This window comes from Polypterus senegalus, chromosome 1 (assembly GCF_016835505.1).
Source record: "Polypterus senegalus isolate Bchr_013 chromosome 1, ASM1683550v1, whole genome shotgun sequence".
In the NCBI taxonomy this organism is placed as follows: domain Eukaryota; kingdom Metazoa; phylum Chordata; class Cladistia; order Polypteriformes; family Polypteridae; genus Polypterus; species Polypterus senegalus.
In genome coordinates, this window is record NC_053154.1 from 320,438,382 (window position 1) to 320,465,124 (window position 26,743).

Here is a 26,743-nt window from a genome sequence, read left to right on the forward strand (position 1 = left end):
TATGGTACTTGTGTACTAAATGGACGGCACGGTCGGCTAGTACCCTTTTCTATTATCGTGATACAAATCGGATTTTCGTTTTTTTAACATTAGGCACCCAAAGTAGACATTAACATTAGGGAGCTATAGGCAACTATGCTCCACCCCACACTAACTTTAAGGTTAGTATTTGTGGTTGGGGTAGGTCAGTCTAATAATTTAAACTCCAAAAATTAAGCAACTGGGGCGCCTTCCCCACGGAACCCAACACTAGAATGGGTAGGAACTGCTGACTGTGCCATCCGTTTAGTACGCAAATACCTTTACTGCTAATAAGGAGCCAATAAAAACAGTGAATGCAGCTGTTTAAAACTGACATCAGAAATTAAGGGTGGTAGATTTTAACAAGCAAGACCACTAAAAGGAAGAAGAATGTTACTTGAGCAATAAGTGCTTCATCAGCAATAATTGACTTTCTTATTAAGAAATTGGGTTGAAAAAAAAATTTTTGTCACTGCAGCCCTCCAGGACCAACATTGCCCACCCCTGCTCTAAGAAGACACGAAAAAACTCCCAAAAAACCTTGTAGGGAAAAAACATGGAAGAAATCTTATTGGGTGTCTAAAAATGGGGTAAATACAACACACAAAACAGAGCACAAGTAATCCTCTTCACAGAGCTATATGGCCAATCTACCATGGCCACATCAAAATTACAATACAAATACAACGAGCTTCTCACACATGACAACTGTCAGGTCAAAATGCAAGAATAGATGATACCACTCACTAAATACACAACTATAACAAAAAGGATACATCATCAACTAAGTAGAAACTAATACACAAGAATAAAAAAACAAGAATATCTGTCTACCAGTTGATTGTAGAACTACAATCAGATGTTACAAAAAGGAGTCGCACAAGCCAGAATCCAGGAGACCTCGGCCAACAAGTCATCTTCCCCCTATTGGCCGTTCTATAGCTGAGTCAGTGCTGGGCTGGCCAATCAGATGAAAGGACCCTTCTACCTGATGGTTCCAGTGCTCCTTTATCTGAGATGACTTTTCCTCAACTTGGCAGTAGAGCAGTGGCATCAAGTGCCACATGAGGATACCTAATCAGATGAGCTCATCCTGTATCTGTGATTATCGATTACAGAGCAACGTTACAGAACCCCCTGCGAAAGGTGAAAATCCGTGAAGTAAAAACCATATGTTTATATAGTTATTTTTATATATTTTAAGCCCTTATAAACTCTCCCACACTCTAATAAACATTTCTCACACAGTTATACAGCATACACCCTTTATATTCTCTTAGATATTAGGTAACATTAGTTGAAATTATGTATGTAAACACACAGTTTATATACTATGCACAAACATACTTATCGTATATCATTGAAGAGTTTTATTTAATACATAATACAGTTTTAAACACATTGTAATTTAATCCAAATCCCTAAAGCAGATTCCATCCGGACTATCACCTTATTACATCCACTTACAACTTGTTTTGCGCCCATGTTAAAGGACATTGAGGCCGTAAATCTTATATTCTTTTCATCCTTCTTTATATAACAAACCGTGGACTCATTGATGCCGTAATGGCGTCCTAAAGTGGCGTAGCTGTTCCCTTTCTTTAACATATTCAAAACTTTTACCTTTTCGGCAATCGTTAGCATCTTCCATTGGCACTTGGGCATGGCCCCGGAAGCAGTAGATAGATAGATAGATAGATAGATAGATACTTTATTAATCCCAAGGGGAAATTCACAACATTGTAGAACTATCATTTGTAGCAGATCATTTTGGAGACATATTGAAGGGCTTGACTACGCACAAAGATAAACACAAGAGCCCAAAAGTTAACTCTTTACACAGTGAAAACACATTGATGCTGAATATGTGAGACAAGATGCTGGCTAACACAAAGCAGAATCGAATGCTGCTGTCCATTGCTGAGCCAATCAGCACCCAGGAACTTAACCACATGCTCTGATTTGGTATCTTCTCAGCCATCTGCCAATAGTGTCCCTTGTATGAAATCAACTGGGCAAACCAACTAAGGAAACATGTACCAGAAGTAAAAAGACCCATTGTCCACAGAGATCCGCAAACCAGCAAAAAACCTGCGATATATATTTAGATATGCTTACATATAAAATCCGTGATAGAATGAAGCCACCAAAGTCAAAGTGCGATATAACGAGGGATAACGGTATATAAAATCCATGCTGGTAAAAGTAATTGGTGACAATAAAAGAAATCCCATAAATATTTAAAATCTAAAATGGAGAGGTAAAATCTATTTCATACTTTCTTTGTTCTTTCACCATCCTCATCGACACAATGTGGGGGGTCCCCCCGACACCAGCCTCCTCTGCTGGACACTTTACAGTTTATGGGGCTGCCACCTCTGACGGTCAACACAGCCATCCCAAAAGCAACCAGGTCCAGTGGCCTCTCCTCCTCTCCCCTGTGCTGCTATTCCTCTCTGCAGAGCTGGGGAGAACGTAGCCGGCTTGCAGAGCCATCACCCAGCCCTCCATCCTGCTCTCTGCAGATTAATCAGCATGTCAGATGCTGCCCAACTCGTCCTCCTCTCTGTTACCCCTGCCATCCACGATCGTGCTCTCACACTCTGCTTTAAATTCAACCAAATATCCCCTTTGCGGTAACCTCACTCCTTTTTATTTCACTTCATGCATAGATGGTGCCTTGTGACTGCAGCTCTGCTGTTGAGTGGCAATCATTTATTAACCTTACCGCATGCCTTCATGTGTGTGTGCCCTTCATCATCCTGCACTAAAATAGGATGTGCTGAAATCATTAAAAAAGGGATTAATAAGTAACACAAATTAACACCCCCTTGACTTGTTTCACCACACTGCATGAAAGAGAAGTTGAAAGAAATGAAGATGTATTTTGGGAGGGAAAATATTGCTACAGAAAGAGAAGCCTAAACAGAGGCTAATAAACGGGTATCCAGATGGCATTATTCACTGACGTTTATGAGGACTATAAGGTACTGTAGCTCACGGTAAATTGTGTAAAAATAAAATAGACTTTTTTGACACCTTTGCATAAACTGAACCTCCACAGCATACTGACATACACAGGTCACAGGGGTAGAGATTAGGTTTAATTCCTAACTCACTGCTTCTTTCCGCAGGGCAAATTTATATAAGTTGGCCTAGTACAGTACCTGTGTAAAGTATTCACCCATTTGGAAGTTTGCACATTTTATTGTTGTGCAACATGGAATCACAGTGGATTTAATTTGGCTTTTTTAACACTGGTCAACAGAAAAAAAACTCCTTAAATCTAAAAATGAGAACAGATCTCAGCAAAATGGCCAAAATTAAGATTCTTTCGCCTTCAAATCAGTATTTAGTATACGGCAGCCATGCCAGCCTTGAATCTATGTGCTCAGGTCTCTTATCAGCTTTGCACACCTGCACTCCACCATTTCTCCATTCTTCTTCTTCTTTGCTGCGCTACTCAAGCCCTGTCAGGTGTCAGGTTGATTGTGAGTGAGCAGCCTTTGTCAAGTCCAGCCACAAATTCTCAATTTGGACTCTGACTCAGCCAATCCGGGATATTGACATTGTTTTTTTTGAAGCCATCCTTGTGTATCTATGGTTGTATGCTTTGTGTTCATTGTCTTCATTTAAAACACATCCTCTCCCAAGGTTGTAGGTTTCTTGCGAGCTGCATTAATTTTTCCTTCAGGATTTCCTTGTAGTTTGTTGCATTCATTTCACTCTCAAAAATGTTTCCCAGGCTTGCTGCAGAGAAGGATTCCCATAGCCTGACATGCCGCCACCACTATGCTTCACATTGGTGACGTGCTGTGCGTTTAGTCTGATAACAACAACAACAACATTTATTTCTATAGCACGTTTTCATACAAATGATGTAGCTCGGTGCTTTACAAGATGAAGGAAGATAAAAAGGAAAGAAAAATATATCTCTATTATAATAAAAAAAAATCTTGGGTCGAGACGTGATTTTCTCGGAGACACTTTTAATGTCCTGCGAGACAAGGAAGTGAGACAAAAGGACAGCTGCTGTACAGACTTTTAAATGTTCGATGTGCTGCACGGCACAAGCATCATCAGCAAGCCAGCTGATCATGCATAGAGGAAGTAAAAATTTTTGTTTCCCATTGTATCACCATCTAAGAGGGGGTTTGGGAGGAGCAACCACATCTCCTTAGTGTGGGTTCAGCACCCCCTCTTCATAATGCGAGAGGCAGAGACACGAAGAGGCTGGCACGTAGCATGCCCCTTAGGGGAATAACTCATTCACTACAGCTTTATTACTGGCAAATATCAAGAAAGAAAAAATTAATGAAATGAAAATAACAATCTCTTTCAATTGTATATCATGCTAACCAAACCCAGGGGTGGGCGAGCGAAGTGAGCAGGAGGTGGAGCCCCCTAGTATATATAAAAATAAAATTAGGCAATACTAATTAACATAGAATAAAAGTAAGGTCCGATGGCCAGGGAGGACAGAAAAAACAAACAAACCAAAAAAAAAACGCCAGAGGGCTGGAGAAAAAAAAACAAAATCTGCAGGGGTTCTGAGGCCACGAGACCACCCAGTCCCCACTAGGCATTCTACCTAATATAAATGATCTAAATGATGGACGAAAAACTCAATTTTGGCCTTAATCATTCATTAGAGCCTTTTTTTAAAAGTGTGCCTTTTGTCTTCTGGTGAACTCCCTGTGTGTTCTTTCTTTTTCCAGTCTTCCATAAAGCTGCAACTGATGAAGTACATGGGCAACAATCGTTTTCTACCCAGTCTGTCTAATCTCAGTCACTGTGGCTTGTGTCTTAGTGACCTCCTGAGCCACTAGTGTTCTTCTTAAATGTTCACACGTTTTTTTTGTGGACTGCCTGTTCTAGGCAGACTTCCATTTCTTAGTGATAGATTTAACTGGAATAGTCAATGACCTGGATATTTTCATGTATCAGTCCCCTGAGTTGTACTTTCCAATCCCCTTTGCTTGGTTTGTTCTTTTGTCTTAACTGCGTAGGTCTGTCTACCATACTGAGTCCTACAAGTTGGTCTTCCACATGCAGGAGTGTTTAGATTACAGTCAGCAGCCAGCAGTCATACCACATGCACTTCAGAAGAGATCATCCATCTGAAACTAAGCATGTTTAGGACCGACCAGCACTTGGATGGGAGACCAACCAGGAAAAGCTTGGTTTGCTGCTGGAAGAGGAGTTGGCGAGGCCTAAAGAGGGTGCTTACCTTGTGGTCTGAATATGGATCCCTGTGACGAGGACACTGTGCTGTAAAAATGCCAGTGTCCTTCAGATGAGACATATAATCTAGGTCCTGACTCTCTGCAGTCTCCCTGGGCATCTTTCACAAAGAGTAGGGTGTATCCTTATGTCCTGGCTAAATTGCCCACCATGGCCTAGCCATTCTGACCCCCTAATCATCACTGTTTCTAACTGATTACTTGTATATACTCGCATATAACAATTTCTTTCACCAGTTCAATGACTTTTAATTTGAAACCAGCTTCATATTTTCTTCTGATCGAATGTTCCATCATAGATAAGGGATGCTCTTACGATAAAGGTGTATGGAAGTGTGAGATACAAAAAACACAAAACAGTCTAAACGTCGCTCCCAAATAGTTCGGGTATTACTGTGTGGTCACATAGGCACAATACATTGAAAAAAAAGGCCGTGTTAGCATATCGTAATCTCTTGGACCAATAGTGTGAGTTATATGACCGACATTATAAAATACCGGAAATTATACAGTAAAATCAAGGCCTGACTTATCTGTGGGAGAACTTAAACGCAGGTATATATGGTAATTGTTCAAAAAGGCGGAGTGGTGGCTCTGAGTCTAGGGATTTGCACTGGCAATCGGAAGGTTGACGGTTCGAATCCTGTAAAATGCCAAAAGGGCCTCTGCTCTGTTGGACCCTTGAGTAAGGCCCTTAACCTACAATTGCGCCATCCTGGGTATGACATTAATCTGCATCCATCCCTGCATGTAGGCCCTCCAACCTGCAGGAAAAATTTGGGGGTTGGTGGCAGAATTGGCACTTCAGCCATCATAAAAATTCCCTCACACTGTTCCACTCCATCTGAATAAGTGTGGTGCTGAGGTATCACCCGTTGAATGGCTGCACTCGGGTCCTAATCTAGGATCCTGAGTTGGTTTGTCATGTGGTGGGTGCGGCAATGCACTGTATCAGTGCATGCTCCTAACCTCCTCCCTTTACCACCTAATAGTTAGTTTGTGGTGACCATACTGGTGCAAAAATGGCTGCCTTCACATCATCAAGGTGGATGGTACACATTAGTGGTGATTGAAGTGGCTCCCCACTCACTATGTAAAACGCTTTGAGCAGTGAGAAAAGCACTATCTAAAAACAAAGAATTATTATTTATTGCTATTAATGAAATTAACACCCCAGACAACTGAGTTTGCAATTACATAATTCTATGACATTTAAAAGCTAATTGGCTGCACCATTAATGATTGAGGTGAAGAGTGTGAAATAAATTATTTAGTGTTTTATATTTGTAATTAATTTGGACTTCTTTGCTGAATCTGTTTTCATTTTTCATTCAGGACTCTAAAAATATCCAAACCTAATTATGTCATATCATCTACTGTGATACCGTACTTCTAAAAATTTTTTTATTATTATGCTGTCTTAAGGAATTGTTCTGTTGTGTATATTGTATTGTATTGACCCCCTACTTTTGACACCCACTGCACGCCCAACCTACCTGGAAAGGGGTCTCTCTTTGAACTGCCTTTCCGAGGTTTCTTCCATTTTCCCTACAAGGTTTTTATTGGGAGTTTTTCCTTGTCTTCTCAGAGAGTCAAGGCTGGGGGGCTGTCAAAAGGCAGGGCCTGTTAAAGCCCATTGCGGCACTTCCTGTGTAATTTTGGGCTATACAAAAATAAACTGTATTGTATTGTATTGTATTTTGACGATAAAGTGTCTTTTTCTTTTGAAAAGTGTCAAAAAAGCCAATCTAAATCCATTGTGATTCAATGTTGTACACTGTGAGGCCAACAGGGTGCGTACAGCTGCCCTAACCTGGACACAGACAGGAAGGAGACAGATTTTGCCACACTACACATGTTTATTTACAATTGGGGAGAGTTTCCCTCTGCTCCCCACAGCACAGTGCACCAATCACCAACACCACATCACCCCAATACACAGTCCCTTCTTGCCACCAGTCTATCCGCCTCCACTCCTTCTCCAGCTTTGTCCTCTTCCTCCCGACTCTGGCCCCTGAATGGTGGGACTGGCCCCTTTTTATGGAAGGACTCCAGGTGCCCGACGAGCTTCTTCCGGCTACATTTCGGTTTGTGGTGGAAGTGCGGCCAAATAAGGCCCTGGAAAGGTCCATGCACGGACCTTGAGCTCACATGCCCATGACCCGTGGCCCTGCTGGAAACCAAGGGGGCTGCCCTCTGTCAGCCTGGGGGGAGAAACTGTTCTGAAAATACTCTATCCCCCAGTCCTTCCACACTCTGGGCGTCCTGGGTGGGTAAGGATCCTGGCTGCCCACCACAATACTAATAAAATGTAAAAATTTCCAAATGGATGAATACTCTCTTAAAGGCATTGTATCTGACTCTGAATTGTCTCTGCTGAAGCCAAGTGTGATTATGTGAGTTGGGGGGCTCTACAGTGGCCTGCTGTTCTTTACTGTTGTTGGGTATCGTTTTGCTTCTGATGATGCCATGAGAGGTGACCTGTAGTAGAGAGAATGAGTCTGAGTAAATTGAGGAAACAAGTCAGATTGACTGATAAGATCAGGTGCAACGTGGAATTCTGAGAATGAAAATAGGCTTTCCAGTACCCTGTCGTCCTTATCTTTATGTTTTCCTGAAGTCTACAGAGTAAACTGCATCAGTTGTAAACTTGCAATCTGTTATGTAACAACAAAAAAGTCCGGTTCCTGGAAGGGAAACCATTCCTGATAAGTTTAGTTTTTAATAAGTGAATCACTGGAAAGATAAGCTGGGCCTGTGCCACCACTGTACCCACTAACCTGGAACGTTTTATGACAGAGTCATTGCACTTTGTTCATTTACAAACAGGTAGGTGAGCTGATTATGAATGATTTGTAATTTTATAAGCACGTGAGTTGGAAACTCTCTCTTTGGAAAATTTTTGTTCAAATAACATTTAAACGATTTTTAAGGTTAGTCTTTTCCGCAAACACATTTACTTTAGCACTCACATCTAAATCCCTTTTGTTAGACTGTTGAGTCTATGAAAAAAAACAAGATAAAGTGCCTGATTTCGTAATGCAGTTGGTTTTCCAACATTGCATCTCTGTTTATTTTAAGACCAGGTAGCCAGTCCAGGTTTTGATGAGATGGCCTCATTTTGAGTTCCCTGCTGACGACAAATTCTTCTGCTTTTTAGAAACACAAACATCTGTTAATGAATGGGGTGGCAAATCAAGCTCCTTTGAGGCTGCTGCTAGTATTTCTACATTATTTTGCATGAAGCCAGTACATTTATTTTTTTTTACCTTTACAGGCTTATACTACCTATAAAAATATTGACTTTTTATACAGCAGGGGGTTTATTTTGACTTTTTTGACACTGATTATCAGAAAAAGTGAGAATAGATCTCTGCAAAATGGTCTAAATTAGTGGTAAATATAAAACACAAAGTAGGTCCAAGTTTATGGAAATACGCTAAAAAAAAGTATTTTTCCAGAGAACACGCAATACCTTGCGAAAGTATTCACCCCTCTTGGTGTTTGTCCTGTTTTGTCACATTACAATTTGAAATTAAAATTTGGATTTTATGTAATGAACTTAACAAAATAGTCCAAATTGTTGAGGTGGAATGAAAATAAAATACCTTGCATATATACAGTATACAGTATATCTCTCTATTATTAAAGGAAATCTTGAGACAAGACTTTTTGCCAACAGATTTTTTCAAGTCCTGCGAGACGATACTTTTGTCATGAGATTTTTTCAAGTCATGGCTTTGGTCCACTCAACCTTCAGCTCTTATAAATTTTCACGTTTTCCTCATTTAAAGTCATTTATGAAAAGTACTCAGTTTTATCCTTTAAAGAAGCTTTTCTGGAAAGTTGTGAGTGCATTTGTATTCATCCTGTTTTCTATGAAACCCCTAAATAAGTTCTGGTCCAACCAATGAACTTCATAAGTCACATCATTAGTTCATTAGGATCCATCTGTGTGCAATCAAAGTGTCACATGATCTGTCACATGTTGTCTGTTTAAATAGACCTCTTCTGAAACGTTACTAAGCAAACAACATGAAAATCAAGGAGCACTCCAGACAGGTCAGAGACAAAGTTTTGAAGAAGTATACATCAGGGTTGGCTTATAAAAAATATCCCAAACTCTGAATATCCCAGAGAGCAACCATTAAATGGAAAGAATATGGCACCACTGCAAAGGAAAGGCCGTCCACCAAATCTCACAGACTATTCAAGGAGGGCATTAATCAGAGATGTAATAAAGACACACTGGACTCCCATGAAAAGATCAGATAAAAAGAAATAATATTATGACTAATGGACCTTGTGCACCCTGTTTTCTGTTCTGGCATTTGGGAACCCTTTAACTGAGATGTGCTAGCATTAAAACTGACCAAGGACTCCCTCCCTTTTGGTTTTGGTGAAGCAACTCCTATGTGCTGGGGATGCAGCATAAACAACAACAACAACATTTATTTATATAGCACATTTTCATACAAACAGTAGCTCAAAGTGCATTACATATTAAAGAATAGAAAAACGAAAGACACAATTATAAAACAAAATAAATCAACATTAACATCGAATAAGAGTAAGGTTCAATGGCCAGGGGGGACAGAAAAGAAGAAGGATGCCTCACGCCTTGACAAACTTGTTAAGAAGGCAGGCTGTATTGTAGAAAAAAAGTTGGACAGTTTAATATCTGTGGCAGAGCGACGGGCATTAAGCAAACTCCTGTCAATCATAAAGAATCCACTGCATCCACTTAACAGTCTCATCTCCAGGCAGAGGAGCAGCTCCACTGACAGACTGAGGAGATCGTTCCTCCCCCACACTATGCGACTCTTCAGTTCCACCCGGGGGAGTAAATGCTAACATTACTCAAAGTTATTGTCTGTTTTTACATGCATTTTTATTACTCTTTAATTTAATACTGTTTTTTTGTATCAGTATACTGCTGCTGGATTATTTGAATTTCCCCTTGGGATTAATAAAGTATCTATCTATCTATCTATCTATCTATCTATCTATCTATCTATCTATCTATCTATCTATCTATCTATCTATCTATCTATCTATCTATCTATCTATCTATCTATCTATCTATCTATCTATCACTCCTAAGCTTACACCTATACACATCTGGGCTTTAAAGTGCATTTGCTTAGCACATCTTCTTTGAGCTTTGCTGAACTTTCCTCTTTCCACTTCACTTATGTTAGTGGCGTTAATTTGCATTAAATGGTAAGCACCCATTTCTCTGCGTGATTCCTTCTCAGCACTGATCCAAAAAATGATTGGCCTCTTACCATAGCCTACTTGCTACAGTATTATTAGCAACAAATATTGACAAATAAAAAACATGTGTTGGCTAATTTTGTTGATGATCAAAACACAATTGTATAGGAAAGTGTATTCTTTTAAATTCAAACACGTAACTAGTAGGCATAAGAGGAAATTTGGGTGTACATATACAGTTGTGCCTGAAATTTTGTGAACCCTTTCGAATTTTCTATTTTTCTGCATAAATATGACCTAAAATATCATCAGATTTTCACTCTAGTCCTAAATGTAGATAAAGAGAAACCAGTTAAACAAATGATACAAAAATATTACACTTGGTCATTTATTTATTAAGGAAAATGATCGAATATTAAATATTTGTGAGTGGCAAAAGTATGTAAACCTTTGTTTTCAGTATCTGGTGTGACCCCCAATAACTGCAACTAAATGTTTCCGGTAACTTTTTGATCATTCCTGCACACCGGCTTGGAGGAATTTGAGCCCATTCCTCCGTACAGAACAGCTTCAACACTGGGATGTTGGTGGGTTTCCTCACATTAACTGCTCACTTCAGGTCCTTCCACAACATTTCGATTGGATTAAGGTCAGGACTTTGACTTGGCCATTCCAAAACATTAACTTTATTCTTCTTTAACCATTCTTTGGTAGAACGACTTGTGTACTTAGGGTCGTTGTCTTGCTGCATGACCCACCTTCTCTTGAGATTCAGTTCATGGACAGATGTCCTGACATTTTCCTTTAGAATTTTCTGATATAATTCAGAATTCATTGTTCCATCAATGAAGGCAAGCCGTCCTGGCCCAAACCATGATACTACCACCACCATGTTTCACAGATGGGATAAGGTTCTTGTGCTGGAATGCAGTGTTTTCCTTTCTCCAAACATAACGCTTTTCATTTAAACCAAAAAGTTCTACTTTGGTCTCATCCGTCCACAAAACATTCTTCCAATAGCCTTCTGGTTTGTCCAAGTGATCTTTAGCAAACTGCAGACGAGCAGCAATGTGTTTGTTTTGGAGAGCAGTGGCTTTCTCCTTGCAACCCTGCCATGCACACCATTGTTGTTCTGTGTTCTCCTGATGGTGGACTCATGAACATGAACATCAGCCAATGTGAGAGAGGCCTTCAGTTGCTTTGAAGTTACCCTGGGGTCCTTTGTGATCTCGCCGACTATTACACGCCTTGCTCTTGGAGTGATCTTTGTTGGTCGACCACTCCTGGGGAGGGTAACAATGGTCTTGAATTTCCTCCATTTGTACACAATCTGTCTGACTGTGGATTGGTGGAGTCCAAACTCTTTAGAGATGGTTTTGTAACCTTTTCCAGCCTGATGAGCATCAACAACTCTTTTTGTGAGGTCCTCAGAAATCTCCTTTGTTCGTGCCATGATACACTTCCACAAACACGTGTTGTGAAGAGCAGACTTTGATAGATCCTGTTCTTTAAATAACACAGGGTGCCCACTTACACCTGATTGTCATCCCATTGATTGAAAACACCGGACTCGAATTTCACCTTCAAATTAACTGATCATCCTAGAGGTTCACATACTTTTGCCACTCACAAATATGTAATATTCAATCATTTTCCTTAATAAATTAATGACCAAGTATAATATTTATGTCTCATTTGTTTAACTGGTTTCTCTTCATCTACTTTTAGGATTTGAGTGAAAATCTGATGATGTTTTAGGTCACATTTATGCAGAAATATAGAAAATTCTAAAGGGTTCACAAACTTTCAAGCACAACTGTAATTTCATTCTGTATCAGATCCTGTAAAAGTGGTAGCTTCATTCAGATTTGAAAGTAATGCTTTGATATGGAATCTTGTACTGTTACAAAGTTTTGGTGGGTTTAGATCAAAAGCAATAATAATTGGCATGCAAAAGTTCTGGCCATCTTCTGGTCACTAAACTATTCACAGTAACAAACATTAAACCCAATGGTGCCCACATTTTTACATGCCACTGTACGCTGAATCGTGGTTTCTTTTCACTTTTTATATACATCTTTGAGGTTTACAAGCTGCAAGTTTTCTTGTCCAATGGAATCAACTCATTGTTTTAAGCACTGTACTGATAAAAAAAAAAACGTGAAAAGAAATAAAATCATCAACTACTACCATGTCTACCTCCTCTGTGTTCTGTCCGTAACCCTTTTACTGATCTGTGCAAGCACTGAAACTGATCGAGGCATGACATCGCTTCTGGCTTGTGTTGTACCCAGGACTTACCTACAGTATTATTAGCGACAAATATTGAGAAATAATAAACACGTATTGGCTAATTTTTCATTTTTCTGTAAAAACACCAAATTTCAATCAAATCAGTCAAAGCATTTTTTTGTTTCTGAAAGGGTTTTTTTTGTAGGGGTTATTTTTACTCCTAAATATTGAAATTTCCTAATGTCATTTCTTAGCAAATAAATACTTCCCTATACGTACAATCCTACCAAATTTCAGCTTTTTAACCATTTAATCTTTTTGTTAATGAGTGAGTTAGCTTTGCTTTTTATATACAGCAAATACTAGCTGTGTTGCCCGGCTTTGCCAGGAAGCTTCTTAAGATAACAGGCCTCGGTTAAAGTGCTGATGGTTAACCAGATGTACCGTGTAAGTAACTGAATACTATTGTGTATACAATATTTGTTTTTTTCCCTCCCAGGGCCTACTATTAGTTAATGGAAACTCTTTAGTCTTGAACATACAATACCATTTTCTAAACCCGCTTAATCCTGAGCAGGGTCTCTGGAGCCTAACCCAGCAAGCAAAGGGTGCAGGGCAGGAACAGTCCCTGGACAGGGCGGCAGCTCAAGTCAGGGTGAACACACACACACAGACACACACTAGGCGCCAGATTAGTTTTGCCAGTCTACCTAACCTGTTTGTCTTTGGGCTTTTGGAGGAAGCTGGAGTGCCTGGAGGAAACCCACACAGACACAGGGAGAACATGCAAACTCCATGCAATGTGGACCCGGGATATGAACTCTGGCCTCCTTTCTGCAAGGCTTCAACTACTGCGCCACCGTTCCACCCACTGCTGAACACGCTACATACAATTGTGCACGAGCAAAGCAATTCTTGCTTTTCCTAGTTGACTTGCTTTTTGTTGATGAGCATTGCAAAACACAATTTTATAGGAAAGTGTATTCTTTTAAATTCAAACAGATAATTAGTAGGAATAATGGGAATTTTGGGTGTACATATAATTTCACTGTGTATCAGATCCTGTAAAAGTGGTAGCTTCATTCAGATTTGAATGTAATCTTGTGCTGTTACAGAGTTTTGGTGGGTTTAGATCAAAAGCAGGAAGAAGTGGCATGCAAAAGTTCAGGTGATGAGATGGTTCAGGTGATCAGGCCATCTTCTGGTCACTTAATTATTCACAGAAACAAACATTTAAACCAAGGGTGCCCACATTTTTCCATGCCACTGTACGCTGAATCGTGGTTTCTTTTCACTTATTACCTACATCATTGGAGTTTACAAGCTGCATGATTACATGTCCAATGGAATCAACTCATCGTTTTAAGCATTGTTCAGATAAGAACACATGAAAAGAAATAAAATCTTCAACTATGTATAATGTCTACGTCCTCTGTGTTCTGGCCGTGACCTTTTACTTTTTACTGACCAAAGCATGCCATTGCTTCTGGCTTGTGTTGTACCCGGGACTTGAAGTGGGCTGGTGTTTTAGCTATGTGAACCGGAGCCTGGTGGCACATTGGGATCTGACCTCGAAGGGGACACCCCAGTTCTCTACAATATTGAATTTATTTTACCACCAAGCATCCCTCCTCCATCCCCCGTTCTTTGAAGTTTATGTATGTAAGTGCTCAACAATGAATCCGTGTATTTTATACTACATTGTGAGGAGTATGAAGAAGCTGACAGGATAAGGAGAAGTGTGTGTACCCAAGGAGGACACTTGTTAACATCTTCTTCTCTTTGCCTGACTTTTCTTTGTTCAAAACGCATTTCATTTTCCATGAAGATCGCCACCTTGTCAGTTTTTTCTGTGCAGGGCAGCTGCTCGTTTGTACTTTGCCGCCTGATTATCGTGTCAGCATTTATAGTGGTGTTGTTCTGCTTGTCCAGTTTGGTGCAAATCAGGAACCAATCCTGGATGGGATGCCAGCCTGTCTAAGGGAATGCACACTCAAAACATTCGCTTTTACTCCTAAAAAATCAATTCAAAGTCCCTACCGGAAGAGCATGCCAACTTCACCAAGGAGATAACCTTGGCCAGAATATTAATGCAGTGCTCTAGGGCTGCAAGGCAGAAGTGTTAATGCATCCATCCATCCATTATCCAACTTGTTATATCCGAACTACAGGGTCACTGAGGTCTGCTGGAGCCAAACCCAGCCAACGCAGGGCTCAAGGCAGGAAACAAACCCCGGGCAGGGCGCCAACCCACCGCAGGGCACACACACGCACACACACACACACCAAGCACACACTAGGGACAATTTAGAATTGCCAATGCACCTAACCTGCATGTCTTTGGATTGTGGGAGGAAACTGGAGTACCCGGATGAAACCCACATGGTAACTAAATATTAACTAAAACAACAGAAGTACAAAGAGGCATTATTTATTTAAGATGGTGTGTTTCAGTACTGAACAAAGTCTCAGCACTCCTTATAGGCCCAGAGCTGTAGTAAAATTGTTTCCAGTGAGTTGGGGGCAGCACCTAAGCCATCAGCCTCCACTGCCTAGGCAGTGAGTTACCCAGGGTCATAAAGGGCACAGCAACTGCTATCCTGCAGTTCTAAAAATGACACTAAGTTCATGAACTGATGTCCCACATGATTGATGGTTTGGATTTTGTGTATGGTGTGCTGGAATGGGAGTGCAAGATCGGTGCTGCTCCCTTAAAAGCACAACATCTTGGGTTCAAATCCCGTGTCTTGTCACTGTCTGTGTGGAGTTTGCATGTTTGTCCCATGTCTGTATAGGTTTTCCTTGCACATCTAAAAGATGTATGTTACTTTAATTAGCAACTTGATATTCAGTATGTAAGTGCACTGTAGCTGTTGTGTTTGCTTGTTCATGACACTCAGAAAATACTACACAACACAAAGTAGGCCTGGCTTGGAAAGTCTAACTCAGGCACGCAAAAGGAGTCAAGCCGATATTCTTCACAAAGTAAGAGGGGGAAACCAATTGAGAAATAAAATTATTTTAAAAAATCTTAATAATGATAAAGTTTGGTAAATAATCAATGCTTTTTTATTGAGTGTGATCTTTCATTGCAGTGATCAGTAATAGAAAATTTAAAATATAATGTCAGTAAAACTGTTTCATCAAGGCTTGCTCCTATTTGTACCCAGTAGCGTTTCTTGGCACACTTCTGCTGAATAATTAGTTGGCTGAAAGTCCTCAGTACTAGTTTGTCAGAGAGAGGATGGGCAGCATTGTTCAGCTTTGTCTTCATCCTCACCTCCACTACTACCTCCAGCAGGTCCAGAGTGCATCCTATAACTGAGCCTGCCTTCTTATTCGGCTTGTTGATTTGCTGATCCTTTCTTGAAATGATGTTAGTGGCCTTGAAGACCACAGAGAAAATACTTATTTACAATACATTGCGCCATTCAAATGCCTTGGTGGCTGCTCTCTTATTGTAGAATAGCAGATTACCCTGTTGGGACTATGTACAGTGCATCCGGAAAGTATTCACAGCGCATCACTTTCTCCACATTTTGTTATGTTACAGCCTTATTCCAAAATGGATTAAATTAATTTTTTTCCTCAGAATTCTACACACAACACCCCAACATGAAAAGACTTTACTTGAAGTTTTTGCAAATTTATTAAAAAAAAACAAAAAAGTGAGAAATCACAAGTATTCACAGCCTTTGCTCAATACTTTGTCGATGCACCTTTGGCAGCAATTACAGCCTCAAGTCTTTTTGAATATGATGCCACAAGCTTGGCACACCTATCCTTGGCCAGTTTTGCCCATTTTTCTTTGCAGCACCTCTCAAGCTCCATCCGGTTGGATGGTAAGCGTCGGTGCACAGCCATTTTAAGATCTCTCCAGAGATGTTCAATCGTATTCAAGTCTGGGCTCTGGCTGGGCCACTCCAGGACATTCACAGAGTTGTCCTGAAGCCACTCCTTTGATATCTTGGCTGTGTGTTTAGGGTCGTTGTCCTGCTGAAAGTTGAACCGTCGCCCCAGTCTAGAGGTCAAGAGCGCTCTGGAGCAGGATTTCATCCAGGATGTCTCTGTACATTGCTGCAGTCATCTTTCCCTTTATCCTGACTAGTCTCCCAGTTCCTGCCGCTGAAAAACATCCCCACAGCATGATGCTGCCACCACCATGCTTCACTGTACAGATGGTATTGGCCTGGTGATGAGCAATGCCTGGTTTCCTCCTAACGTGACGCCTGGCATTCACACCAATGAGTTCAATCTTTGTCTCATCAGACCAGAGCATTTTGTTTCTCAAAAACAACTTTTGGCAAACTCCAGGCGGGCTGCCATGTGCCTTTTACTAAGGAGTGGCTTTTGTCTGGCCACTCTACCATACAGGCCTGATTGGTGAATTGCTGCAGAGATGGTTGTCCTTCTGGAAGGTTCTCCTCTCTCCACAGAGGACCTCTGGAGCTCTGACAGAGTGACCATCAGGTTCTTGGTCACCTCCCTGACTAAGGCCCTTCTCCCCCGATCGCTCAGTTTAGATGGTTGGACACCCGTAATTTGTTTCCTGGCTGCAAAAATTAGATTAAATGGTGTACAGGTTTGAGTCCAAAACAGAACTGGCAGGATGAGGCAAAGATGGTGGCTTTAAGGGATGGTAGAGGAAGTGAAGTCATTGGGACTGGAGCTGGAAGTTGCATCATCGGGACCGGAAGTGACATTATCAAAGCCAGGTGGGATTTCCCATAACTGGGCTGCAGTATTATGAGAGAAAGGATTAGTGCACCTCGCCACTCCCTGGTCTGGTGTGGAATTATCCTCATCCGAGCCCTTTAGCTGCCTCCCATTCGCACGTGTGTGACAGATGTTATGGTCAGGTAAGACTCAAATTGATGTATTTGGCCTCAACACCAAATGGTACACCTGACGAAAAGCCAATACAGCTCACTATCCAAAACACACCATACTTACTGTTAAGTATGGAGGAGGTAGCATCCTGTTGTGGGGGCGTTTCATTGCAGCAGGAACTGGAGCACTTGTCAGGGTAGCAGAAAAAATGGTTGGGGCAAAATACTGTCAAAAACTTGAAGAAAAACTGCTTTCCTCTTTTAGAAAGCTGAAGATGGGAAGAAGGGTCACCTTTCAACATGATAATAACCCGAAGTGTACCACAAAGTTGACCGCACCGTGGCTAAAAGTAAATAAAATGAATGTCCTTGCATGGCCTTGTCAGAGCCCAGACTTACACCCGTTTGAAAATCTGTGAAATGACTTGAAGTTTGCAGTCCACCAGTGGTTCACCGTCCAGTCTGACTGAGCTTGAACAGTTCTGTAATGACGAGTGAGCACATATTGTTTAGTCAAGATGTACAAAGTTAAAAAACAGAAGGAACCCAACAGACTCAGTTCTATAATTAAAACAAAATATGGTTTTACAAAGTACTGACACAGGTTTTGATCGTTTATCAATTCAAACTTTATTATTTTTTTATTTATTATTACTGTATATACTCAAGTATAAGTCGGGTCTTGAAACCCAAAAAATCGATCATAAAATCAATAAAATCAATCAAATGCGATTGCCTCCTCCAGTCTTGTATCAGTTTCTCAGACGCATTGAATTTTGCAGCAGTGCAGTTGCCAGTTTCTTTTGCTACTTCAACAACGTTTAATTTAAAACAAACTTCATATTTTCTTCTGTTCGAACGCTCCATCATAGATAAGGGATGCTCTTATGATAAAGGTGTATGAGGGTGTGAGATACAAAAACATAAATCAGTGCAGACGTTGCTTTGGAATAGTTTGGGTATTACTGTGTGGTCACGTAGACACAATAGAGAGAGAAAGGTTAGGAGCCCACGCTGATACAGCGCATTGCTCCACCGAAAACACAGTAGAATAAAAGGCACTGTGCTCCAAGGTTATTCTCTCAGATGGGAATTAGCATATCTTAATCTCTTGGAGTTTTCCGCATTCAAATTTTACGACTGACATTATAAAATACGGGAAATTATACTGTAAAAGCAAGTCCCGACTTATCCGCGGGAGAACTTATCCGCGGAAATATACTGTATTATTTTTGTGAACTGTTGCTATTGTGTCTTTGACTTGGATGGTTATAGGTTGTATCGACGGAATAAAACTGAAAAAAACATTTTTGTGTATTTTCATTTTAGCAACAAAGTAAAGCAACCAAATATGAATATTTTTGAAGGGGGTGATTCCTTCCTATACCCACTCTAATAGGTGTCTATGGTGACCAGCACTGATCAATGGCAGACCGTATCATACACATTCACGAAAAAAATCTTATATTACATGTGTCACAAATTGTACACATCAAGTCCTCCAGTTGTATGCTTGCAATGGGCAAAACACATGCATTTTGGTTACAATTTTTTGTAAATAAGTACATTCAAGTGAGCAGTACATTGACATTTACACAGAGTAGCTCCGGACAAACATTTTCTAATGCTCAGCAAGGTGTTTGCAAGTCCTTCTCTTTATTTGTTACATCCGAAGACTCTGACTGTCCACCTCACTCCAGTTTCAAAGGCATGCTGCTAGGGGAACTGGTGACCTTAAATTGAGAAAGAGGTCAGTTAGGCCACTTGCATAAAAAGGCTGACCTTTAGACACAGTGATTGAAATTCCAGTGGCAAAGATTTGTACCGGTTAACCTGGAGTGCCTGTGTTACTACTGCACGTAGGATATGTAGTGTGTGTGTGTGCTCTTGAAGGATTTGGGGACAAAGGTTTCAAATAATTGATTTATTTCAGAACCTGGAGTGCCTGTGTTACTACTGCAGGTAGGATATGCAGTGTGTGTGTGCTCTTGAAGGATTTGGGGACAAAGGTTGCAAATAATTGATTTATTTCAGTTTCTGAAATGTACACAGGTGGATAAGTGGCTGGACATGATCAACATATTGTTATGTTTTACTTTATCACCTTAGCAAACATTAAGTATGTATGTGGGAAAGGGCCCCTGGAATAGATTTAGACATTCATCATTTTACAAATCTCTCCTTCTCTTTAATCCATACTGACAGAGATTTTCTAACTATAATCACTTTCTAGGAAACAGAGCATATGCTCAGAATAAAAACTTAATTCACTGAAAAAGTAACGCTTCTTATGTATCAGTAGACTGCACTTTCCTATCCTGGAGACAATGTATACTTCCATTAACTTATAATTCGATTAAAGATATGAGCGTCAAATATAACTAGATTATCTCATGAGTATCTTGGCTGTTTTGCAAGTTTTACAGTTGACATCAATGCAAACAATGAGTTCAACTCACCCTGAAGGTTATGGAGTAATCTATCCACAGATTACGCAATTTTCAACCACTTAATACTAGTGTCTTTGTTGTAGAGCCTGCATTCTTATACAGCTTGGTTGAAACCAAGAAAACAATAAGCAACTCTACAAAAGGCCATCAAAACATGATAGCTAGGACATGTCCATTTTTTAGCTCATCCATTCATCTATTCATTAGTTTCCTGAGACTGTTCTGATAATTACGTGGTCATTGTGAATAGCAGCTTCAACTGTATAGCACACATATGCATGCCAATTTAAAGGTGGCAATTCACAGATACACACATCTTTTAACATTAGGGAGGGAACCAGAACACCTTGTATGATTTTGTATTTCAGGCTTTATGATATTTTGGATTTAAGATGGAGGTTGGAAGATTAATTCTGCTTTTTGGAGAGCTAGTGTCATTTAATTGCACTTTAAATAGTAAGTCTGCCCATCCTGTCTATTATGGAAACTATTCAGATCAAGCATTTCTACAGGTGGCTGAAACTTGAAGGAGCCAATAAAATACAAAAGTGTAGTTCCACAAAAATGCTCTGAAACAAAAGCAAACTCCGTAGAGCACAAAAGGCAAAATGGAGTTGCCTAAAACAAAAGGCAGTCCGGGGCGCAAGGTCAAAAACAGAGCAAACATGTCAAAAATCTAGTAATTCATAAAGCAAATAAAAAATCACAAGTAAACTCGCCAACTCCCTGGCACGTTCAGAATGAACCACCAAGAACTGTGGAAGAACCCTCCGCATTGCAGAGTAGGAGTCAGTTCCAGACGGTTCCTGGAGGACCACCCACAAAACACATGGGACATAACACAGGTAGCCTAAAGACAAAATCACTACCAAAGAACAATGCACATAATCAACAAAAGCAACTTTAACATAAATAAGTGGCACAAAGAAAAACATGAAACAGTTCAGCCGCCATCTCTGCCTTTTTTTCTGTTTTATATTGTGATGTGTGGGTCCCTGTCTTGCACCCCAGAACATGAGGCTGAGTCTCAGTACTTTAGGAAAACCAGCGTTTATTCTGCTTGAAACAGCATGGGATCTACCACTCTGTTATACACAGAAAGAGCACTCAGGCAGGGTCGTGGCCATGTTAGTGGCCAAGTAACACCGTTTCCTGCATTTGTAATGTTCCTTGCATTACCCATCAATGGCAGGCACTTACAGCGCAACTGTGATTGACTCAGAGTAGCCCCGGCAACTGATAGGCTCTCTTCCACAGGAGCAGTTATTCACGCTTCAGGACGCTCTTTGGTGTGTTGTCCCGTTGGAGGGAGTCCCAACAGAGTTTAGAAACCTTACAATATATATACAGTACAGGCCAAAAGTTTGGACACACCTCCTCATTCAATGTGTTTTCTTTATTTTCATGACCATTTACAGCACTCCATCACTCTCCTTCTTGGTCAAATAGCCCTTACACAGCCTGGAGGTGTGTTTGGGGTCATTGTCCTGTTGAAAAATAAATGATCGTCCAACTAACCTGACTTCTGCACAACACAACTGCTGGTCCCAACCCCATTGATAAAGCAAGAAATTCCAGTAAATAACCCTGATAAGGCACACTTGTAAAGTGAAAACCATTTCAGATGACTACCTGTTGAAGCTCATCGTGAGAATGCCAAGAGTGTGCAAAGCAGTAATCAGAGCAAAGGGTGGCTATTTTGAAGAAACTAGAATATAAAACATGTTTTCAGTTATTTCACCTCTTTTTGTTAAGTACATAACTTCACATGTGTTCATTCATAGTTTTGATGCCTTCAGTGAGAATCTACCAATGTAAATGGTCATGAAAATAAAGAAAACACATTGAATGAGGTGGTGTGTCCAAACTTTTGGCCTGTACTATATATATATATATATATATATATATATATATATATATATAATATAAAAAAATCTAGGGTCAAGATGTCATCATCTCGGAGAGACACTTTGATGTCATGCGAGACTGGACATTACAACCTTAAGAAGCAGGACTTTTGCACGTCACACCCTACTTACAAACAATTTAAAACAAGTTCACGGACATCTAACCTCGCAGCTGATGGAATGCTTTTGGCAGACATACTTCATGTGCTCCCAGCTCTTAAAAATGTTATTCATTCTAGATGGCATGTGAACGATTAAGCAAAGAAGAAAGAGCAGCACATCAAAAATAGACACGAAACGTTGGAGAGAAAAGAAAGTAAAAAAGGATGCACAAGAGAACAATAATTATCTGTGCAAATTCAGAAAATAAGGAAAGTAATAATCAGCCCGGACGTCCTGCGAGAGCCACTTTAATGTCCCGCAAGACGAAGCAGTGAGACCAAAAGACAGCTGCTGCAGAGGCTTTTAAATGATTGACGTGCAGCACAACAAGCAGAACACGTAATTCGGCAGCAGGAGCAGAAAGACGGCAGCTGATCCGTCCATATCTCCTTCGTGTGTTCAGCGCCACCCCCTCCCCTCCTTCACAACGCGAGAGGCAGAGGCACGAAGTGGCAGACGCTTAACACGCCCCAGATGAGGGGGTGTGGGGTTTTGGGGTAAACGAGCGAAGTGAGGACATCTGCTGTACAGGCTTTGAAATGATTGACTCGCAGCATGGCAGGAGGAGCAGTAAGCAAGCAGGTGATCCGTTTGCATCTCCAAAACGTGCGTTCAGCCCCCCAATTCACAACTCTAGTGGCGGAGACGTGAAATGGCCTCAGGGTGGTCTCGCGAAGCTTTAACTATATGTATGATTTATATGATTTGGATGGAACATAAGTAACAAGTTAAATAAATTTGCAGATGATACCACACCAAGTGGATTAGCAGATAATCTCAGATCCATTAAATCTTTACAGAGGGACTTGGGCAGCATACAGACTTGGGCAAATTTGTGGCAGATGAAATTTAATATTAACACATGTGAAGTATTACATATAGGAAGTAAAAATGTTAGGTTTCAATACACAATGGGAGGTCTGAATATCGAAAGTAGAAGAATTTAGGAGTTGTGGTGGACTCAGAACTATCAACTGCCAGTGTTCAGAAGCCATTAAGAAGGCCAACAGAATTTGAGGTTATATAGCGCCTTGATGTGTGGAGTACAAGTCCAAGGAGGTTCTGTTCAACCTTTATAACACACTGGTGAGGCCTCAGATGGAGTTCTGGGTGCAGCTTTGGTCTCCAGGCTACAAAAAGGACATACCAGCACTGGAAAAAGTCCAGAGAAGAGCGACTAGGCTGAGTCCAGGCCTACAGGGGATGAGTTATGAGGGAAGATTAAAAGAGCTGAGCCTTTATAGTTTAAGTGAAAGAACATTAAGAGGAGACCTGACTGAAGTGTTTAAAATTATGAAGGGAATTAATCCAGTGGATCGAGACGGTGACTTTAAAGTGAGTTAATCAAAAACACGGGGACACAGTTGGAAACTTGTTAAAAGTAAATTTCAAAAATGGTAAATTTCATATAAACATTAGGAACCACAGACACATGGAATAAATGACCAAGTAGTGTGGTGGACAGTAAGACTTTAAGGACCTTCAAAACTCGACTTGATGTTACTTTAGAAGAATTCAGTGGATAGAAATGGGGAGCTTTGTTAGGCTGAATGGCCCGTTTTCGTCTAGATTGTTCTAATAAGTCTCTTGTTCATAAGGTCCAGCTTTACTATTTGAAGTGACTGGTGATAGCCATTGTTAAGTTTGCTGATGATACTATGGTGGTATGCCTGAAGAGGATCAAAGCCGTTACTTAAATCAAGTAGACTGTTGGCTGCAATAATAAGCACTTTTCTCTGAATGTTAACAAGGCTAAAGACATGATATTTGACTTTACGAGGCAGAAATCAGTATATTCAACCCGTATTATTCTGGGAGAGGAGGTAGAAATAATGACTGAATATAAATAGTTCAGAATTTATTATCATTGCACATAAAAGCACCAGAACAGACACAATGAAAGAAGTACTGTGAGCTGTCAGGAAGTACCGTAATGCTGCAAAATGTTAAAAGCGAACATCTATTTACGGAGTGAAGCAGAGTTCGACATGATGACACCTCTGGGGAAGAAGCTGTTCCTGGACCTTGACACTCAGGCCTGTATGCTCCCATAACATCTCTGCGATGGCATTAGGGACAACAGTCCATGGTTGGGATGGGTGATGTCCTGGGTGTTGTTAAAGAATCTCCACAAGCAACTTGTATGGATGGTAGCATGAACATTAGAGGTGCATTGGCAGTTTTCTACCACCGCCTTTATGGTCACACATGGAACAACTGCTGAACCAGACTGTTACACAATTTGTTAGTAAGCTCTCGATTGAGCATCTGTTAAAATTGCTGAGACAGGTTAGTAGTTTTCAGTTCCCTGAAAAAAAAAAAAAATGCAGTATAGGCACGACTTGACTTGAGGTGTTAAAGTACCAAGACCGGTCATCCATAATTTGCACACCAGGAACTTGATCTTGTGGAATATTAATGGAAAAAATGTGTTCTAAATAATATCAGTGCTGATATCTCCTTCATAAATTGAGACAGGAATCTTATGCTGGCCTTTTACTGCCGTGTCATCACTTTCAGTTTCATTGCCTGATGTTGTGGTCTGTCAAATCATAATTTTTAAAAGCACTAGCAGGTTACTATACATGCAGCCAAAATTATTGGTTAAGTGTGTGTTTGTCAGAGGGCGATGATGAAGAAACTAGGAATCACCTCATCTGATGTTAGTCGCGCCCAGCATGCAAAACGAAGTACCTTCAATAAACCTGGGTGGATAGTCGCATTCAAGTCCCACACAAAATGGTCCTGGCATTTCTTTTTTCCTACTGCTGCACTGCTTTTATTATGGGTGTAGAGTTTTTAATATATATGGTGTCACTGTCTAGGTAAAACACTACTGTCACATGATTATAGCTTTAATATTGACACATGTACAGAGTACAGTGAAATACTGACTTGCATGTGCTTTCGGACATCGTGAGTAGTGGGTATTACAGCCTTGCCTTAACAGGTCTGTATTACTTACCTTGTAGGAATGGGATGGAACTTTTGGAATACCATCAAACATTTACCCATTTCGCACCTAGTATTGTATCACAACAGTTACATTGTAGCATTCTCTGGAAAAAAGTCAATATATTTCTTTGGGTTATCTGTAATACTACATTTTGGACCAATTTTCTCACTTATGTGTCTTTTTGCAGCACTGGCAAATTGGCTGCATTCGTTAGAAATAGTGCTTTCAACAGCGCACTGCACAATAACGTGCAGTAAATACACTTGACTTGAGCATTCCTAGTTTTCATCCTCTTTTTCTGTTTGTTTACCACTCGTTTACTCAGACGTTGATGCGCTTGCAGCTTCCTGAGCAGCTCTTCTTTTCTCCACCCTAGCAGCCCGCTTCTCTTCTTTCATCGGCATCTTTTCGTGTTAAAACTGATTAAGTCAGTGTATGTGTTGTAATTACTTAGTATGTTTCCCTTAATTTTTCACTTAAGCTGGCACTTAAGTCTTCAGTCTGCCTCAAGAATGATTTAAGATATGAAGAAGTAGGGGAAGTGACGACGAAGGTGGTAGGGATGAGAATGGCGCCTGTATGCATGAGCCACACGGCCGCCCTGCTGCCCGCTGCCGAGGGTTGATTCTGCAATAAAATCAAATAAAAATATAAAGAGGAATAACCTTGGAGGTCAATCATCACTCCAAAAGCGGACAGTAGAGGTCACGTAGTAAGTATATGTGTACAAAATTTCAGGTCAGTAGGTCAAACGGTTTGCAAGCTACAGGTGATTTAAAATCTTGGACAGTCAAATGGACAGCCACGGTAGCGTATTATATATAAAGACCACTAACTGCGTACTGCACGATAATGTGCATTAAAAAATACACTTGACTTGAGCATTTATAGTTTTAATACTCTTTCTCTGTACGTTTGCCATTCGTTTGCTCAGAGGTTGATGCGCTTGTTGCTTCCTGAGCAGCTCTTCTTTTCTCCACCCTAACGGCCCGCTGCTTCTCTTCTTTCATCGGCATCTTTTCGCGTTAAAACTGATTAAGCTAGTTTTTGTGTTGCAATTACTTAGTACGTTTTCTTTAATTTTTCACTCAAGCTAGCACTTAAGTCTTCAATCTGCCTCAAGAATGATTAGCGAAGGTGGTAGGGAATGAGAACGGCGGCCATACGCATGTGCTACACGGCCGCCCTGCTGCGCGCTGACAAGAGTTGATTCTGCAATAAGATAAAATAAAAATAAAAAGAGTAATAAACATCATCACCCTGAAAGCGGATAGTAGACGTCACATAGTATATGTGTACCAAATTTCAAGTCAATAGGTGAAACGGTTTGCGAGCTACAGGTGATTTAAAATCCTGGACAGACAAATGAACAGCCACGGTAGCGTATTATATAAGAAGATAGTGCCCTCTATAATGTTTTTCCTTGATTTATCCCTCTGCTTCACAGTTTAAAATTACAAATTAAACAATTCAGTGTACAGTATATTACAGACTTTAATTTAGAGTACTTGCACACAATTGGTCACACTATGTAGAAATGACACTTTTTCTACATGGTCTCCCCATTGCCATTGTTCAACATGAGGACAAGAGCTGTGCCAATGAAAGTCAACGAAGCCATTTTGAGGCTGAAAAATAAGAATACAACCAATTTAGACATTGGTAAAGCCTTAAGATGACCTAAATCAACTGTCTGGAGTATCATGAAGAAGAAAGAATGGACTGG

General features: G+C 40.4%; 1 protein-coding gene across 2 annotated transcripts in view; it reads left to right on the plus strand.

Annotated features, from left to right (window-relative positions):
• Window positions 1–26,743, plus strand: part of cpt1ab (carnitine palmitoyltransferase 1Ab (liver)) — a 156,934-nt gene that overhangs the window by 26,715 nt on the left and 103,476 nt on the right. The window lies entirely within an intron of this gene.